The sequence below is a fragment of the Scyliorhinus canicula genome, chromosome 6 (genome assembly GCF_902713615.1).
Source record: "Scyliorhinus canicula chromosome 6, sScyCan1.1, whole genome shotgun sequence".
NCBI classification, from domain to species: Eukaryota; Metazoa; Chordata; class Chondrichthyes; order Carcharhiniformes; family Scyliorhinidae; genus Scyliorhinus; species Scyliorhinus canicula.
In genome coordinates this window covers 79,096,530-79,117,415 of record NC_052151.1, presented here as the reverse complement: position 1 = coordinate 79,117,415, position 20,886 = coordinate 79,096,530, and the positions used below count along the sequence as shown (strand labels likewise).

The 20,886-nt window shown below is 43.2% G+C and overlaps 1 protein-coding gene across 1 annotated transcript in view; it reads right to left on the bottom strand.

Moving 5' to 3' along the window:
* gpr63 (G protein-coupled receptor 63) overlaps window positions 1-20,886 on the bottom strand; it is a 148,800-nt gene that overhangs the window by 104,514 nt on the left and 23,400 nt on the right. The window contains exon 2 of the mRNA XM_038799551.1: window positions 6,096-6,234. The gene's annotated coding sequence lies outside the window, so the exon portion shown is untranslated. The remainder of the gene's footprint in view (window positions 1-6,095; window positions 6,235-20,886) is intronic.

Genomic DNA, 20,886 nt, shown 5'->3' with positions numbered 1-20,886 from the left:
CCCCGCGGTGTTGTCAGGGGCTGGCTGCTCGGCCCACAGGGAAAACACGGCCTTGCCGCACATTCTTGAGCAGGGGTTTGGGGGGGGGGGGGGGGGGAGACATATCATGGGATGGCCATAGCGGCCATGTCTCTGGCACCGAGCCTGGCTCTGTGGCTCAGAAGGGAAAGTGGGAGAATGGAAAAGCAATAGTGCTAGGAGACTCAATGGTGAGGGGAATGGATAGGAGATTCTGTGATCGTGTACGAGACGACCGAAAGGTATGTTGCCTCCTGGGTGCTAGGGTCGGGGATGTCTCAGACCGCGTCTACAGGATTCTTAAGGGGAAGGGGGAACAACCAGAAGTCGTTGTGCACATAGGCACCATCAACACAGCTAAGAAAAGGGATGAGGATCTGAAAAGTGATTTCAGGGAGTTACGTTGGAAGCTAAAGAGCAGGACAAGTAGAGTAGCAATCTCAGGATTGCTATCGGTGCCACGTGCAAGTGAGGCAAGGAACAGAGAGAGAGTGCAACTGAACACGTGGCTACAGGGCTGGCATAGGAGGGAAAGTTTCAAATATGTAGATCATTGGGATACCTTGAGGAAGGTGGGACCTCTACATGAAGGATATGTTGCAACTAAACTGAAAGGGCACCAACATCACAGGTGAGAGGTTTACTAGAGCTCTTTGGGAGGGTTTAATCTAGTTTGACAGCGGGATGGGAACAGAGGAATGGATCAGAAGATAGGGTAGCTGTTGAACAGGCAGAAATGGTATGCAGCAAGTCTGTGAGGAAAGATAGACAGTTGATAGGGTAAAGTTGCACAGTGGAATGGGTTAAAGTGTGTCTGTTTCAATGCAAGGAGTGTCCGGAATAAGGGAGATAAACTTAGAGCATGGATCAGTACTTGGAACTACGATGTTGTGGCCATTACGGAAACATGGATTTCACAGGGGCAGGAATGGATGTCAGATGTTCCGGGGTTTAGATGTTTTCAGAAAAATAGGGAGGGGGGTAAAAGGGGAGGGGGAGTGGTGCTGTTAATTAGGGAGTGCGTCACAGCTGCAGAAAAGCAGGAAGTCAGAAACAAGAAAAGAGCAGTCACTTTAGAACATAGAACATAGAACAGTACAGCACAGAACAGGCCCTTCGGCCCTCAATGCTGTGCCGAGCAATGATCACCCTACTTAAACCCACATACCCGTAACCCAACAATCCCCCCATTAACCTTACGCTACGGGCAATTTAGCATGGCCAATCCACCTAACCCGCACATCTTTGGACTGTGGGAGGAAACCGGAGCACCCGGAGGAAACCCACGCACACACAGGGAGGACGTGCAGACTCCACACAGACAGTGACCCAGCCGGGAATCGAACCTGGGACCCTGGAGCTGTGAAGCATTGATGCTAACCACCATGCTACCGTGAGGCCCCAATTTATTGGGAGTTTTCTATAGACCCCCCCAATAGCAGCACAGATGGAGGAACAGATTGGGCGGCAGATCTTGAAAAAGTTCAGAAGTAAAAGAGTTGTTGTCCTGGGTGACTTCAACATCCCTAATATTGACTGGAACCTCCATAGTGCAAATGGTTTGGATGGAACAGATTTTGTCAGGTGTGTACAGGAAGCATTCTTGGCTCAATATAGATAGGCTGACTAGGGGGGGGGGGGGGGGGGGGGGGGGGGGGGCCATATTGGATTTGGTGCTTGGCAACGAACCAGGTATCAGATGTCTCGGTGGGAGAGCATTTCGGTGACAGTGACCACAACTCCTTGACCTTTACCATTGTCATGGAGGGGGCTAGGAACAGACAGTATGGGAAAGTATTTAATTGAGGGAGGGGAAATTATACTGCTATTAGACAGGAGCTGAGGTGCATAAAGTAAGAACAGTTGTTCTCGGGGGAATGCACAACAGGAATGTGGGGGTTGTTTAAGGAGCAGTTGCTGGATAGTTTTGTCGCACTGAGATGAGGAAGGAATGGTAAGGTGAAGGAGCCTTGAATGACAAGTGAAGTGGAGCTTCTAGTCAAGAGGAAGAAGGAAGCTTACATAAGGTTGAGGAAGCAAGGATCTGGCACGGCTCTAGAGGGGTACAGGGTAGCCAGGAATTAACTCAAAAATGGACTTCGGAGAGCTAGAAGGGGGCATGAAAAAGCCCTGGCGGGAAGGAATAGGGAAAACCCCACTTATGTGAGAAATAAGAGGATGATCAGATTGAGAGTACGGCCGATCAGTGATAGTTGAGGGAACTTGTGCCTTGAGTCTGAGGAGCTAGGGGAGGCCCTAAATGAATATTTTGCTTCAGTATTCATTAGTGAGAACAGTGTGAACCAAGTTAATAGGCTCAACAGGTTGATATTAAGAAAAAGAATGTGCTGGAAATTTTGAAAAGCATCAGGATAGATAAGTCCCCTGGGCCTGATGGGATATATCCAAGGTTACTACGGGAATTGAGGGAGGAAATTGCTGCGCCATTGGGGATGATCTTTGCGTCCTCACTCTCCACTGGAGTAGGACCGGATGATTGGAGGGAGGCGAATGTTGTTCCCCTGTTCAAGAAAGGGAATAGGGAAATCCCTGGGAATTACAGACCAGTCAGTCTTATGTCTGTGGTGAGCAAAATATTGGAAAGGATTCTGAGAGATAGGATTTATTATTATTTGGAAAAATATTGTTTGATTAAAGACAGGCAGCATGGCTTTGTGAGGGGCAGGTCATGCCTCACAAGCCTCATTGAATTCTTTGAGGATGTGACGGGACACGCTGATGAAGGTCGGACAGTGGATGTGTTGTATATGGATTTCAATAAGGCATTTCATAGAATTTACAGTGCAGAAGGAGGCCATTCGGCCCATCGAGTCTGCACCGGCTCTTGGAAAGAACACCCTACCCAAGGTCAACACCTCCACCTTATCCCCATAACCCAGTAACCCCACCCAACACTAAGGGCAATTTTGGACACTAAGGGCAATTTTATCATGGCCAATCCACCTAACCTGCACATCTTTGGACTGTGGGAGGAAACCGGAGCACCCGGAGGAAACCCACGCACACACGGGGAGGATGTGCAGACTCCACAATGACCCAAGCCGGAAACGAACTGGGACCCTGGAGCTGTGAAGCAATTGTGCTATCCACAAGGCTACTGTGCTGCCCTCATGGTATGAACCTCAAGGTTTCCCATGGTAGGCTCATTCAGAAAATTAGGGGGCATACGATACAGGGAAATTTGGCTAGATACAGAATTGGCTGGTCGATAGAAGACAGCGAGTGGTGGTGGATGGAAAGTATTCCGCTTGGAGGTCAGTGACCAGTGGTGTACCGCATGGATCTGTTGGGACCTCTGTTCTTTGTGGTTTTTAAATGACTTGGATGAGGAAGTGGAAGGGTGGAATTGTAAGTTAGCCGATGACACGAAGGCTGGTGGAGTTGTGGATCGTGTCGAGGGCTGTTTCAGGTTACAACAGGATATTCAGGATGCAGAGCTGGGCTGAGAAGTGGCAGATGGAGTTCAACTAGCAACAGCAAAGCTGCTTGAAGCGTTACACTGTCCTGACACGGAGCCACATTTCTTGCTTGGCAACATAACCAGGAAGTGACAGTGTGTGTGTGTGTGTGTGCGTGCGCGCGCGTCAATGTGTGCGCGTGTCAGTGCGTCTTTGTATCTATCTGTCAGTATGTTTGCGTGTGTGTGTGTGTGTGTGTGTGTGTGTCAGTGTCTGTGTGCCTGTGTCTGTGGGGCAGCAAGTGTAAGGCCAGCAGAGTAACCTGGGAATTAGTTCACATCTCAGCAGCCACAGCACAGGAATATTAGATACAAATATTATAGCACGGCATTGGGAAAGAATCAAAAAGTTGAATTATGCAACATAAATTTGACAGAACAAGTCAAAATAAACAAGTTGACAAAGAATTTTTAACACAAAAGTGTGACTAAAAATAGCATGAATAGAAGTTACATTTTGATTAATTACTTTGGAATAGCATTGGTTATAGTGCAAGGTTTTCTGAAAACAGGGGTGTAATGCTGAGGGATTGAAGGATAATAATTTATCAGCATTGAAAACAACCTGAGGAAAGTTGGCAAGGGAATCTGGAGCCTAACAGGACTCTGATAACATTAAGGGTCAGTCACTATTTTGGATGGGGCCATCCAATACGGAGTAATTTATGTGAGAAGTAGGTACTAGGATCACGTGGAGCAGAATCCTAGATTGTAACACTGGTGAAGGATGTCTCATCCTCATGGAACAGTGGAGGCAGTACCTGCTGAGGATATACTGCGATGGCAATATCTAAATCTAAGCTGCCCCTGCCTGGAGGAGAAACTCACTTGACTGCAGCATTCCACCCCCCAATCGCATTCCTAAGTTGCAGAAAAAAGGTTGCTTAGACTGAGGGGAATACAACTGGGTGAAGATTTCCCCATGCTACGTGGAAATGGCCCGCTGAAAAATATCAACTCCTTAAATCTTTTACCACAATGTCATTCAAGAATCCCTCCACCATCTCCATGATTATCACACTCTCTCGCTCTCCTTTCCTTCCCCTCCCCATACTTCCTCCGTGATTGTGTTTTGTCCCCATTCCCTTATCGCACTTGCTCTCTCCCCCATACCCACTCCCCATCACCCATTCTCCAAACATATCCTCTCTCATTCATTTGTCTTTGCTCATTTCCACTCTGTTTCATTCCCACCTCTCTAGTCGCCTTCCTACCCCAGACAAAACTGTTGCATTGAACCTAAATTCAAATAAAATTATCAAGACTCATCTGGTTATTGGTAATTTTGAAGCTAAAATGTTCTGTGTCATTGTTCCTCATGTGTATTTCTTCTAAAACTGACGACGGACCAATGTTGCTTTGGAATATAGTGAGAATTTTCAAAGAGAGCAAAAAAAAATTTGATAGCTTGGCATTACTCGAGATAAATAAGGTACAAATCAAGGCCAAAATAAGGTCTGTTTTTATGAATGTCTACAGATTCAAAATACATACAATTGTAACTGTTAAGTGCTTTTTGTTGCTCTACTGCCTCACATGTACAATGTGCATGACCAGTTTATATAAGCAACAGCTTGTGTAGAAGGTATGTGACAATATCTAAATTTCAACTAGTAACTGAGTCACAAAATCTCATTGGCACCAAAAGCCCAAACACATGTAAGCTATAAACTATTGAAATGGGAACACGTGAAGTGGGCTTAAGAAATTAACTAATATAAAACGGTTTTGCAGTTTCCCATTTGGAATGGAAATCAGATGAGACCCGATATCTGGTTAAAATCAAGCTCTGACTGTCAAACAAAGCATACTTAATAAACTCCACATTCAGCTGCCATCTCCTCTCCGTCATTACAGATTTGATTCAAACTGAAAAAATGGTAACAAAATTCTCAGTCTTTCATTTTCCCCGTTATTTAGTATTTTCAAAAGGTCAGTGCACCTCACACTGTTTCGATACAGCAATAAAAACGGCACTACTTAAGTTGACCAAATTAAAACAAAGACAGCCTCACTCCATTCATTTATGCAATAGGCATGACTCAATAGTGTCACTTGCTTTGAAGTGAAAAGGTTTTTTTTATGCAAAGCCCACTCAAGAAGTTCAAGACCCTAATATGGGCTGATTCTCCAGTGAATGGTTAGCGGTGCCACCTTTTGAATGAAAAGAATAAACCAACGCCACATCTTCCCTCCTGGGTGGATGTAGATGTTAACATGGCACAACTGGAAGGGGAGTCATCCCATATTTCCTTCCCAACATTGATCAATGCATTAACATTACTAAAGACAAATTATCTGTTTTCCTACATAAATGTACACATGACAGGTGTTGCAGGACATGAAGCAGATTCCCTGTTTAATTTTTTTTAATATACCGGATTTATTTGGCTCAACCTATTTCTGAACATTTATGACAGAAATTTTCAATCTTACAACACTGGGGTTCAAATTTATCACCTGCTTTCTCTTATTTTGAGCTGTACAATACCACCATCACCACCGCATCCACGAAAAACCACCTACCCATCCAACCCCAAACACAAGTACAGTCATCTGTAAACCGCTCCAGATCTGGAGTTACAAGCAGAATGACTACCTGTTATCTGATCATCACGCTGTCCATAATGTAGCTATGGCTCCGGAGAATTTTGTTTACAGCAACCTGGCCTCCCAGGCCCATGGCACAAATCCACAATGAACAGCTGTTCCCATGGCTGGAACAGTTGCCTGGATTCCTGAAAAAGATTCAAAGATAATTGCATCAACCATCCAGCTTCTCTTTCTTCCACCAACTGAAATCTATTGTGAAACCCCTTTTGTGATTTAATTTAAGCCAAGAGCAATATAATCACTTTCTGTAGATAGAGGGAATTTTCAGTCTTTATCAAAGTGGGAACAACAATCCAACTTGATAACCCCTTTGACAATCTGATTTTCCGAAGAATTTTGAAGCTGAGGGATGGGCTATTTCATAACAGAACAAATGGGTTAATTTAAAAGAAGGGGAACCCTGGAAAATTACTGACAGTTGGAGTAGGAAATCGAAAAAGTCATCTACAATTTAAAGATGACACATACAAGGAGGATATGTTAGTAATATTATGCACTGCTGCAGAGAAATTTGGCAAGTAAAATTGGAAATTAGTTTAGTTTTAACTTCACATTACAATTTAAAAAAAATATTTTTATTGTAGTTTTGACATTCCATATGCATTTCATGAGACAAAATATTTATCCAGAAGAATTTGCAGTAACTGTAGTTTTGGCTATTCTACATATGATATATCCTCTCAATACATGGGACTTGTCACATAGGTTAGCTGCGGTCATAAGGTAATCGAGCAAGATATAGACAGAGATAAATTTACAAAGAAAATGCTGCTGAGCACTTTCTGGATCAGACTATGGCCCATAGTACACCCACTCGGTCTTCTGGGGCTAGTGGCTGTCTGCGCTTCCCCGAGAGGCAGTTTTTATATAGATACAGGGAGGGGTCCTGTTTGGGTGCCCCTGACGGTCAGCCGTTACTGTTGTGTGGCCTACCCCCTACCCAATTGCTTCCTTGCACTTAGTCGTTTTTTTTTTGGGGGGGGGGGGGGGGGGATCTCTCTCCCCTTCTACCTGCCCTGCGTTTCCCTCTGGTGCGTTTATTCCCCCCCCCCCCCCCAATTGCCGCTCCACGCACTACCCCTCCCCTTTACTCTTCCTTATTTTGCGGCCTGTCCTACATTCCCCTGCTCTTCCTCCCTACTTTACTGGATGCTGGTTACAAACAGGCCCTGGAACAAGTTGGTGAACAGCCTGCTCTGCTCCCCGATGGCATATTTTGTTTTCTCTAGCTTGAGAAATTCCTCCAGGTTGGATAACCAGTCTGCAGCCTTTTGTGGTGCTGCTGATCGCCGGTCGAGCAGGAGTCTCTGGCAGGCGATCAGGGAGACAGTCCAGGAGTCAGTTCCTCTCCCCATGAAAAGCTCTGCCTGTTCTAATATCCTGAAGACCGCCACCAGCGGACAAGGCTCCATCCTCACCCCACACAACACTGGACATGATCTCGAAGGAGGAGTCTGGTACCTGACAAGTCGGGGCAAGGTCAGAATATGTGGGTGTTGTTGGCCGAGCTTCCCTGGCACTGTTCACACTGGTCTTCCACCTCCGGGAAGAACCCACTCAATCTCGCCCTGGTTAAGTGCGCCCTGAGAGACGTATTTAGTCGCCTTCGGCTCAGCCCTGTGCACGTGGAGGTGAAATTTGTACTGTGCAGTGCTTCGAACCAGAGTCCTTCCCCTATCTCCCTGCTTAGTTCTTCCTCCCATTTCTCTCCCTGGTCTCATCCAGGGGTGAGCATGACTCTTTCCAATAATCATCCGTACTTGTCCGCTTGGTTCCCGTCTCCTAGCTTGCCCGCAGTCAATAGTCTTTCCAGTAGGGAGTGTCCTAGTATCTGGGGGAATGCTGTTGTTTCCTTGTGGAGGAAGCTTTTGACTTGGTGCATTTCCAGAACTGGAACTGGTCTGTTAGCTTCTCTGGGGTCGCTACTCTGTCTTCTATGCAAATGCCTTGAACCGTCAGAGTCCCTTCGTCCTGTTACAACCTTTTGAAGGAGACATCCATTGTCACACAGTGAACTTGTGTTTTTTTCACATGGGGGCCATGGTCAGGCCAAACTAATGTCGCATTTGGTTCCAAGTTCAAAATGTGGCAACTGCCACTGGAATTTTGAGTTTCTGGTTGAGGGGGGGGGAGGGGGGGGGGGGGGGGGGGGGGGGGGGGGGAGAGACTGTTGTCATGGCCAGTGCTCAGAGGGATGTCCCTGTGCAGAAACTCTCCTCCATTCTGCTCCCGGTTCCTTGACCCAATCCACAACCTTTCGGCGGTAGCCGCCACAGTGAACAGGAGGTTTGGCTGGGCCAGGCCTCCCACGATTCTCTATCTTTGTAGATCTTCTTCCAAATCCTCGGGTTCTTCCCTTCTCTCCCACACACAAACGCCATGATTTATTTATCAACTGTGGGGAAAAGGCCTTGGGGGTGAAGATCGGGAGTGATCTGAACATGTAGAGGAACCTGGGAAGCATGTTCATCTTGATCATCTGTACTCTCACTGCCAGAGGGAGCGAGCCACACCGCTGCAGGTCCATTTTATAATAATCTTTATTGTCACAAGTAGGCTTACATTAACACTGCAATGATGTTACTGTGAAAAGCACCTAGTGGCCACATTCCGGCGCCTGTTCGGGTACACTGAGGGAGAATTCAGAATGTCCAAATTCAGAATGTCCTAAAGTCTTTAGGACTTGTGGGAGGAAACCGGAGCACCCAGAGGAAACCCAAGCTGGCACAGGGATAACGTGCAGACTCCACACAGACAGTGACCCAAGCCAGGAATCGAACCTGGGACGCTGGCGCTGTGAAGAAACAGTGCCTCCTCCACCAGACTTGGAATGTTCCATTTGTGGATCCATGCCCAGTTGTGGGCTATTTGGATCCCCAGGTATTGGAATTTGGTCTGGGCCAGTTTTAACGGCAGTCTTCTCTGCTCTGCTCCTACCTTACCTACCTTTGGAGTCAAAGGGAAGATTTTGCTCATACAGTTGTGTCCAGCTCCACCTTGCTCCTTGTGCCCGCGCCTTCTCAACCTTTCTCTCCTGGCTTTTGCTTAGTTTCACGTCCTTTCACCCGTTGGTTAGTTTGGGGGCATCAGCTTTGTGTCCGTGATGTTTAAGGGGGGGGGGGGGTTGCTGGCTCAGTGGCCTATTTTCGGGCTGAATACGTCAAAATCCAAGTTTCCAGGAGGAGCTCCACCTTTCCTACGACTGCTCAGCACATCCCTGCCACCTGAAGTCCAACTTTAGTCCAACTTTTGATGAGTAACACAAGTGTACATTGGTTTAATTGCTAGAGCAAAATGCTTACACAATATTCATAGCTAATGCTTGTCTATGTTAACTTTGAAAACAATTAAAATTTGCATTATTTCTGCTCAAAGCATAGACTTCTTTCATTCGTACTAAGAGGAGTAACAAGAAAAGAACTGTAAGAAAATATATTTTTGAAGATGTGGAACAGTCTTTTTTGAAGACTAAAGTTGGAAGAAAAACTCAGTCAAAACAAACAGTGATAACTTAATTCCAGTCCTTCAGTTACACAAATAGAAAATAAGTATCTGCTTATTATTCTGGCCACATTAGCCAGGTCTTCAACGTTGAAAAAACAACAGTTTTAACAATGCCCACTCGCATCTTTAACATCGTGAAAGACATCCCAAGGCGGAGCATTATCAAACACAATTCGACACCCAGCCACAAAAGGAGATATTAGGACAGATGGCCAAAACCTTGTGAGGTAGGTTTTAAGGAGTGCCATAGGAGTAGAAAGAGAGTCAGATGTGGCGGGGGTGAAGAGGGAGGGGGATCCAGACTTTAGGGACCATGCAGTGAATATCCAAGTCAACTGGTTCCTATGTCAACTTGGTGAAAATGATAAAATGTCAGCGTGGTTTTAAAATAATATAAATACAGCTGGGGAAACACAATGCAGTGGAAATCAGAAATGCCTTTTATCTCGATTCTATTTATTTGGTAACAATGCTTGGAATATCAAAGTTGATGCCAGTTGGTGAGCAGAATATGTCTCCATTTTAAAGATCAAAACAAACTCTTGGCGTAAACTCACTATTTATTTTAATTTGCAAATATAATTCATCATAAATTAGTAACATTTATGTGGTCTGTCTGTGAAATGAATGAAATAGAAGATGCCATAGTCCCAGAGGCTGCTCTCTCCTTTGAGAGAGAGAGCGCGAGCGAGAGAGAGGGCTGACTGGTGGTAATTTAACCTGGGGTCACCACACCTCAGACCAAGGTCGAGAAGGCAGGGCCTTCATAAATAACCTCAGCCGGCATGGTTAGCTCAGTTGGCTGAGTGGTCAGTGTGTACTGAGCAAAAGAATATGCAGATTAGTGGTTCATGCAGTGTGAGTATGAAAAAATGAAAATGAAATGAAAATGAAAGAAAATTGCTTATTGTCATGAGTAGGCTTCAATGAAGTTACTGTGAAAAGCTCCTAGTCGCTACATTACGGTGCCTGCCCAGGGAGGCTGGTACGGGAATCGAACCGTACTGCTGGCCTGCTGGTCTGCATTAAAAGCCAGTGATTTAGCCGAGTGAGCTAAACCAGCCCCACAGGGCTATGCCACAGGGACTGAAAATGGTTCAAAGGAAAATGATGAATGGACAGTAAATGTTGACCTTCTGAGCAATCATCACAACACTTGAATAAATATTGAGGGAAAAGAATGACCAGGGCAGTATTGTAACAATTCTATTCATGACAGAAGCCCAGAAATACAGAAATACAAGCATCACTTCATATATTCCAATTCTACATGTACTGAATATAGAACAAGAGTAATAGAGTGATTGATCGCTGGGCAGTGGAGTGAATCAAACATAAGTTCAATGTTCACTTCAACCCCATCTTCAGTACGGCTGACTGGCTTGGAAAGTTGGTGTCGATCATGAAAGAAGGAAGGTCAGCATATTATTGGATTCATTTAACAATTACAGATGATGGAACTCAAAAGTTTGGAGTACCAGTTCTCCAGAATGGTGATAAAATTGCACCTATTCTTAATTTTTTTTAAAAGCTTGTTCACGATACTTTGGCTTCCGTCTTATTCTCATGTGAATGTTGCACTATATTTTCCTTGCTTGCTGAAAGGTAATCGGTGCTTTTTACTTCCTGCTGTCTGTGAGAATGCTTCAACATTTTGACCATTTGACGGTTTGATATTATTGTTGCTGGAAGCATGAAGGTCCCATGATTTGGCACCAGATTCAAACTAACATCAGGAATGGGAAAATTCATATGATAGTTCACTTCCCAAAGGCCTGTATGATCTTATAAGTGTTTGAAGGTTCGATTGTTGCTGGTTCGATGGGAGCAGGTGAAAGGGCAGCACGGTGGTGCACTCTTGCCTCACGGCGCCGAGGTTCCAACTTTGATCCTGGCTCTGGGTCACTGTCCGTGTGGAGTTTGCACATTCTCCCCGTGTTTGCAGGGGTTTCACCCCATAACCTAAAGATGTGCAAGGTAGGTGGATTGAACACGCTAAATTGCCCCTTAAGTGGAAAAAATTAATTGGTTACTCTAAATTTATATTAAGAAAGGAGCAGGTGGGAGAGTTGTTGCCATTGCCAGTGGCCGTGATAACATTTCCAGTGTTTGGGTTAAAATCATCCGTTACATTAGGACGGCCAATGCCACATTGAGATAATCCATCTTGCCTGGACCAGACTGGTGGAATAAATCCAGGTGATGGGAAGGTATTAACCTCCCTTCCAGTCTCATTTTCAGGTGGCAGATATTCTTCGGTGGTCATCTGTGATATTCAAAAGCCAAGACATAAAGAGGTCCAACACAGAGTCATGCGAACATGCACCAGCTCCATTCTTTGAAAACACCTGTTCAGAGCACAGTAAGTATAATGGTACCAGCACTGATGCATTGTACTCAAATGGCTGTTTTGTATGACTTCTGTGCTGTTGGATGTTTTTCTGATCCACCAACTTACACAAAATATTGGAACAACTGCGTGGCACACTGTCACAACCATCTCACAGCAGTAAGGGACCAGAATCTGAATATCCTGCATCCTTAGAGCATTCAGTGTATTTGTATGTATTTTGTCACTTTTTAAATTGGAATGTTTTATTATGTGAAGTCTCATTTTTCAGTGTATACTGTTGCTTGTCCTTTCCTGTGGTCAGTCAGTGCCCAGCTGGGCATGTGTGCAAGAAATGCATTGCCTTGTCAACTCACTATTTCTAAAAAAACAAACATATGCCCCTAATACTTTTGACTATGAAATTGGGACCTGGAGATTCATGATTGTCACCATTTTACTGATGGTTGGAGAAGGGTGGTCTCTTCACAGGGAGAAAATATGTTGATCCAGAGTCCAATTGATTATTTTTTAAATTGTAAAGATTTCTCTGAGAGGGATATACAATCTTGTGTTTTTGTTTATTAAAGTTAGCACCCGGTGACTCATTAGGACCTAATGCATTAAAGATAAGCGAACCAAAAATTGGCCAGTTGGCAAAAATGGGTCCCGGGGAAAAAAGTTTGAAAAAACTTGACTAAAAGATCCAGAAGTCCAGATGCAGGAACGGAGGAGACACTTGTGTATTTATATAAACCTTTAAAAGGTGGCTATAATAGTACCCTCTTATGGATATTTGTACATATGCCAAACCATATTCAACTAGTTAATTTTGTACCAACAACTATATTGTTCACACAAGTGATTTTGTCTGTATAGTTATGACAAGTTTTGTGCCGAAAGTGGGATCACTAATTCCCTAGCTGAAACTTTTATGTGTCGGAAAACCTTCCAGCTAATGAGCCAAGAAACTTGTAAATGCTCAAATATCCAATCCAGAGAAAAGGATGCTGCACCCGTGTGGACAGACTTTTTAAAATGTCTACGTCATAGAATCCCTACTGTGCAGGAAGAGGCCAATTAGCCCATTGAGTCTGCTCTGACACTTGAAAGAGAACCCTAACCTAATCCCACTCCCATGCCCTATCTCCATAACCCCAATTAACCCTTGGACACTAAGGGGCAATTTTATCATAGCAAATCCACCTCACCTGCGCATCTTTGAACTGGGAGAGGAAACTGGAGAACCCGGAGGAAACACATGCCGACACGGGTATAACCTGCAGACTCCACACAGTCACCCAAGGTCAGAATTGAACTATGTTCCCTGGTGCTGTGAAGCAGCAGTGCTAACCACTGTGCTACTGTCAACAGGTATTACTGGGCGTCTGGGGAAATACAGCAATGACAGTGCTTCAGTGTCTATGTGGAATGGCTAGAAATATTTTTAACTGCTCACAATATCCTTGAAGATACTGATAATTCGGTTGTCAACCTTACAGAGGGGGATGATATTTTTGACTGATGCAGGCCCAGAAGAAACACAAAAATTTGCATGCTCTAGCAAAGCCAAAAGACATGTAACTGTCAAGGCATGTTAATCAAGTTGGAGCAGCACTCTAAACCCAAGCCGTTGGAGATTGCGGACTGCTATTATTTCGGAATCATTAATCAGTTGCCCAGTGAGCTTATTGAAGAGTTTATCATGGCCCCGGAAAAAGTGTCCATTCATTTTAATTTTGGAAATTTTGAGAGAGCATTGCAGGGCAGATTTGTTAACAACTGTCAATTCTGTTCATGTACAATGAGCAATTAGCAAAATTGTTCATCAATGGGGCAGCACGTGGCACAGTGGTTAGCACTAGGACTGGGGCGCTGAGGACCCAGGTTCGAATCCCAGCCCTGGGTCACTGTCCGTGTGGAGTTTGCACATTCTCCCCGTGTCTGTGTGGGTCTCGCCCCCACAACCCAAAGATGTGCAGGTTAGGTGAATTGGCCACGCTAAATTGCCCCTGAATTGGGAAAAAAAAATTGGGTACTCTTAAGTTTAAAAAAATTGTTCATCACTGTTGCGAAAGATGAAAACCAACATTGCTAGAAAGAAACTGGTTACATCACAATTTAAATTAGAACATGCTTTTTTGTTTTGAAGCAAAGCTCACACAAGATGGTAGAAACATTGAACATAAGAGGAGTAGGTAATTTAGCCCCTCGTGCCTGCTCCGCCATTCATTATCATCATGGTTGGCCATCCAACCCAATAAACTGCCCTGTCTGCCCCCCATATCCATTGACCCTTTTGGCCCCAAGAGCTCTATCTAACTCCTTCTTGAAAACAATGTTTTGGCCTCTCTGGTAGTGAATTCCACAGGCTCACAACTCTCTGGGTGAAGAAATACCTCATGTCAGTCCCAAATGGTCTACCCCATATTGTCAGACTGTAATCCCTGGTTCTGGACTCCTCCACCATCGGGACATCCTTCCTGCATCTATCCTGTCTAACCCTGTAAGAATTTGATAGGTTATGAGATTCTTCTGAACCCCTCATTCTTCTGAACTCCAGTCAATATAACCCAAACTGACACAATCTCACCTCAAACGTCAGTCCTGTCATCCCAGGAATCAGTCTGGTAAACCTTCGCTGCACTCCCTCTATAGCAAGGACATTCTTTCTCATATAAGGACACCAAAACTACACTCAATATTCCAGGTGTGGCCTCACCCTGTATACCTCCATCAAGACATCATTCTCCTATACTCAAGTCCACTCGTAATGAAGGCCACCATTCCATTTGCTTTTTTTTTTTAAAAACACCTGCTGCACCTGCATGCTTACCTTCAGTGACAAAGACATCAGGTCTCATTGCATATTCTCCTCTCTCAGTTTATAGCTATTCACATAATAAGTTGCCTTTCTGTTATTGCTGCCAAATAATCTGCCTTTCCGTTATTGCTACCAAAGAGGATGACCTCATATTTATCCACATTATACTGCATCTGCCATGCATTTGCCCACTTATCCAGCCTGTCCAAATCACTCTGAAACATCTCAGCAGCATCCTCACAGCTCACTCGCCCACCCAGCTTTGTGAAAACTGCAAATTTGAAGGTTTACATTTTGTTCCCTCATTTGAATCATTGATAAATATTGTAAATAATTTTGAGTCCCAGCAGCACCCCACCAGTCATTCGGAAAAAGACCCATTTATTTCTACTCTTTGTTTCCTGGCTGCCAATCAGTTTTCTATCCATCTCAATACACTACCGCCAATCCCAAGTGCTTTAATTTTGCAAGCTAATCGCTTATGTGGGATTTTGTCAAAAATCTTCTGAAAGTCAAAATAAACCACATCCACTGGCTCTCCATCATCAACTCTACTAGTTACATCCTCGAAGAGTTCCAGTAGATTTGCCAAGCATTACTTACTCTTCATAAATTCATGCTGACTCTGTCCGATTCTGCCATTATTTTCTAAGTGCTCTGCTATTAAAACTTTTACAATGGGCTCTCAAATTTTCCACACTACTGACATCAGCTGAAAGGTCTGTTTTCTCTCAACTCCCTTTTTAAATAGTGCGGTTACATTCCTCCAACCTGCAGGAACCGTTCCAGAGTCTATAGAATGTTGGAAGATGACCGCCAATGCATCCACTATTTCGAGGGCACTTCCTAAGTGCTCTGGGATGTCGATTGTCAGGCCCTGGGAATAGATCAGCCTTCAATCCCATCAATTTCCCAAACACCATTTCCCTCTTGATACTGATTTTTTTCAGTTCCTCTCTCTCACTAAACTCTGTGTTCCCCAAAATTTCTGATACATTATTTATGTCCTCCTTTATGAAGACAGAAACAAAGTACGTATTTAGCTGGTCAGCCATTTATTTGTCCCCTATTATGTTTCTGACTTAAGGGACCTACATTTGTCTTCATCAATCCTTTTCTCTTCACATATCTATACAAACGTTTAGAGTCAGTTTTTATGTTCCCCGCAAGCTTACTTTCATGTGCTATTTTCCTCTTCTTCATCAATCCCTTGGTCCTCTTCTACTGAATTTTGAACAGCTCCCAATCCTCATGTCTGCTTTTTTTTCTGGCCAATTTGTGTGCCCCTTCATTGGATCGAATACTATCTCTAATTTCCCTTGTAAGCCATCGTGTGGCCACCTTTCCCAGTCTACTTTTTCATCAGACAGGAATAAACATTGTTGCAGTTTATCCATGAGCTCCTTGAATGTTTGCCATTGCCTATCCATTGCCAACCCTGAAATAAAGTTTCCCAATCCATCATAGCCAACTTACTCCCCAAACCATCATCCCTCGTTAAGATTCAGGACCTGAGTCTCAGAAACAATTACCTTAAAAGCATATTATGATTATGATCGCTCATCCCCAGGGGGCCTCGCACAACTAGATTGTCAATTATTTATTTCTCATTACACAATACCCAGTCTAGGATAGCTCATTCTGTTATTGGTTCCTCAACATATTGGTCCAGGAAATTATACCGTATGCGATATTGTTACTAATTTGATTTGCCCACACAAGCAGCTTCATGATGGAAGACTGAAAAAGGTGCTCAAATATTTGGAAAAGCATGGAGTTCAGGTGAAAGCACAAAAATATGACACGCTTCAAAACTCTGTAGAGCACGTGGGTCACTGGGCAGACAAAGATCGGTTACATCTTACCAAAGGTTTTAAGCAATAAGAACTGCACCACACCCTGCAAATGTCACCAAGCACATGCTTTTTTGAGCCAAATGAATTTCTATGGTAAGTTTATAGCAAATATGGCAAACATATGGCATCCACTTGGAGGGGTGTACCTTGGAATTGGACAAAGTGTGACAAATCACTCATTTTGCATAAAAATACAGGATAACACCCCCCCCCCCCCCCAAAAAAAAAGAAGCCAGAACGTGTTGGCTCTCTATGCAGAATAGGTGCCATGATGTCTCATGTGCATAATTAACAATGAAGTGGCCACTATTGGTACGTTTGCAACTATGGAAATGGCCAGGTGTTGCAGTGTGCTTTTGCAGAAGTTGAAAAGCAACAGATATTTATTGTGATAGTCATTCGAAGTGAACTGAACAGTCTCTGAATTGAATAACCAGAAAAACTTTACACAGATACATACCAAAAAAATCTTAGGTCGTGTGACATTGCCCACTGATGAGACTGTTTCAGCTTAACAGTTTAACTGTCTCTGGTCAAAATCCATTGTTCACCTTAGGAGATAGGTATAATTAAGTTTTGCTGGCTCTCTCTCGCTCTCTGTTCCAGGCCCAGGTTGGGAGAGAGACACCATTTGCTAGTCCCTTGTTTCATTGACTAAAATAGGTCCACACAATGACAGGTAAGAGATTCCACAAGGATGAGTAGAATCATAGAATTTACAGTGCTGAAGGAGGCCATTTGGTCACTTGGAAAGAGCACCCTACCCAAGCCCACACCTCCACCCTATGCTCTTAACCCTACTTAACCTTTTTGGACACGAAAGGCAATTTAGCATGGCCAATCCACCTAACCAGCACATCTTTGGATTGTGGGAGGAAACCAGAGCACCCAGAGGAAACCCACGCACACACTTGGAGAATGTGCAAACTCCGCACAGGCAGTGACCCAAGCCGGGAATCAAACCCGGGACCCTGGAGCTGTGAAGCAACTGTGCTAACCACTATGTTACCGTGCTGCCCAAGTGTTGAGTATTGAGTTTTGCCCTGTAATTAGTGCTGGAAGTTTTGAGAACTGAATCATCTGACCTGTAGCAGCCATGTTTTTGGTCCAATCCATTTTTAAATAAGCAAAAATGAAGGTTTGACTTGAACAGTTTATGATCTCTTTCATGCCTTATCGGCATGGCAAGAGTGATTTTGTCTGCAACAATATCAGCAGCAGCAAGACAAATTAGGAAAATTAAGGCAGTGGTTCAAAAAGCATCGGGATGCTTGGCTTTATTAATAGAGGAGTACAAAAGCAAGAGAATTATGCTAAACCTTTATAAAAGGCTGGTTAGGTCTCAGCTGGAGTCTTGTTCAAATTCTAGACAGCACACTTTAGGAAGAGGGTGCAGAAAAGATTTACTAGAAAGGTACAAGGGATTTGTCTCCTCACAGCACCAAAGAGGTGCTCAAAATCACAAAGGATTTTGATACAATAAACAAGAAGAAGCTGTTTCCACAGACGGAAAGGTCAGTAATCAGAAGACACAGATTGACAGTAACGACAAAAGAACCAGAAATGGCATTATTTTGACATTGAGTTGTGCTCTGGAAAGCAGAGTGGTGGAAGTAGATTCTATAGCAACTTTAAAAAAGGAATTGTATTCCTTTTTAGAAGTGAATCTTCAGTCAGCCCAAAGTGCCACAAATCTATCTACAGGAATAATGTTACTCTGGGGCAAAGGAATTGTCAAATTAGAGAAATTCAGAGCCAATGAAAACGTGTGCTTGTTTAATGACACCCTTGTTAATACGCTTTCTCCTAAATTACATAATTGTTATCTATTCGAGATAAGATTTATGTTATGATTTCTTTTAAAATGCTACTTGATATTACACATGGGCATCAATGTTTTTCAACAATGCAGTAAGATATTTTCACAGCTGTATGTTATTTTCATGGGAAAATTTGGAAATGAAGATCAGACAGAATCAAACATTTTCATGCCCAATTTGCCATTTACAAAGTCACTATTTTTAGCCAAGTGTCACCGAGCACTGCCATATGACCAATAGCCAAATGTCTTTTGAGTGCAGAAAATCATTAGAGGCACCATGAGCTTCTTCATCCAACACCTTGTATTTGAGGTTGGAGATCAATTTACTGATATAAATTTAAGGCTGAAACTAATTTGCTTTAAGACTGATTATTCAAAGATTGTTGCTTCATGCCATTGATATATTCTCCCCATTTAAAAAACTGTGTTATTGTTTAATCAACAGGATGGTCCGACTTGAGGGTAGTTATTTATTTAATAATAGACTAGATTCGCTCTTTCGCAGTGAACTCTCTAATCTTGAAATCAAACAGTGATACCAATTGCATTTTAGGCAGTAATGAAGTTTAAAACTAAAGGGCATGGGAAGGTCACCCGGTTGAGCAGAAATGGTAGTAAAGGTTACAAGGTTTCAATAATCTCAAAAGAATGGCATATTGTCATGGCAGAGAACAAGTCTTATCTCGCAACTGCTTTATTTAAATTTGCAGAATGGGTTTTTTTTTTTACGATTTCTCCAGTTTTATGCATTCCCCTCCTAAAAGACTTGATTTATTGCTGAGGTTTGGTTCTCCAAATTCAAGTAGACTTACAGAGCCAACCCACACTGTCACTATTCACATTAATCTTCGTGATGAGCATCAACAAATTTTTTGACCGTAGTTGGAATTACACCATTTAATCCTGTCCCAATCCAATAAAATAGGATGTATACTTATGTCAAGAGTTGCCAGGTATCAATGAGGAACCTACATAAACCATCCTTATAATCTAGTCATCTAAATGTACTTATTACAATATTACATTTAAATTATTTTCAATGTAATTTAGTCCACACTGTGATAAATATAAGAAATGTATTTATACATATTGTATTCTATATATCAGGTGCAGTAATAGTTAGGGTGTGGATATATGTGCTGCAGTAATATATTCTTACTGCAGGAGGTAGTAGCAGGTATTTCACAAAATAATGAAGTTAATTGCCTGTCTACTTTTAATGGAAAAGGGGGAAAGTAAAAGTTTAAAGCAAAAGACTTTTAAAAATTCAAGGCAGACATCCAAAAATAACAAGCAAAATTGTCTATTTTATTGTTCATGTCGTCTATGACTCGACCAGTGATGAGCAATTCAGGCTAGTGAGTGGGCTGTATAAGTGGTCCTACTTCATCTCAGAAGATTGAAAATCAGTCTTGTTCACAAACCATAACCCCATGAAAAAGATTAAATGCATTTAATACACAAAGTATTTCATAACGAGTTTTAGAAAATTAATAATCATCAATATATTAATAGAACTATCAACAACTTCAAATGATAAAACCTATAAAAATATTTACACTGCGAACACAGAGGGAATGCACAGCTTTCACAGTCACAGTCAATGTTATGGGCACCTCATTTAATTTGCCCTTGCTTTACATGTGTACCACTTTATAGGCACGGTAGCACTTGGTTAGCACTGTTGTTCCATAGCACCAGGGGCCCGGCTTGGGTCACTGCAAGGAGTCTGCACGTTACCCCAGAATCTGTGCGAGTTTCCATCTAGTGTTCCGGTTTCCTCTCACAAGTCCCGAAATATACGTGCTTGTTAGGTGAAGTGAACATTCTGAATTCTCCCTTGGGGCACCAGAGTGTGGTGACTAGGGGATTTTGACATGTAACTTCATTGCAGTGTTAATGTAAGCCTACTTGTGACAGTAATAAAGATTATCACATACGTGCGTATACCAGTGGGAACTAAAACTACGCAGATGGAAATCAGTGGAACGTGGCCTGTGCAAGGGTAACGGTCAATAAAATGTTTCATGGACCGCACTCAGAACCCAGAACGAATGGCATGGTTGCACAGTGGTTAGCAGTACTGCCTCACAGCGCCAGGAACCCACATTCAATTCCGGCCTTAGGTGACTTTGTGTGTGTGTAATTTACATGGAATTTGCATGACTCTCCATGTCTGCGTGAGTTTCCTTCGGATTCCTCTCACAGTCCAAAGATGTGCAGGTTAGGTGGATTGACCATGCTAAAGTTGCCCCCTTAGTGTCTGACGATGTGCAGGTTATGTTGGATTGCGGGATAGGGCGAGGAGTAGTCCTACGTAGGGTGCTCTTTCAGAGGGTTGGTGCAAATTCAATGGGCTGAATGGCCTCATATTTTATTCATTTACGGGATGTGGGTATCGCTGGCCTGCATTTATTGCCCTTCAGAAGGTCACGGTAAGCT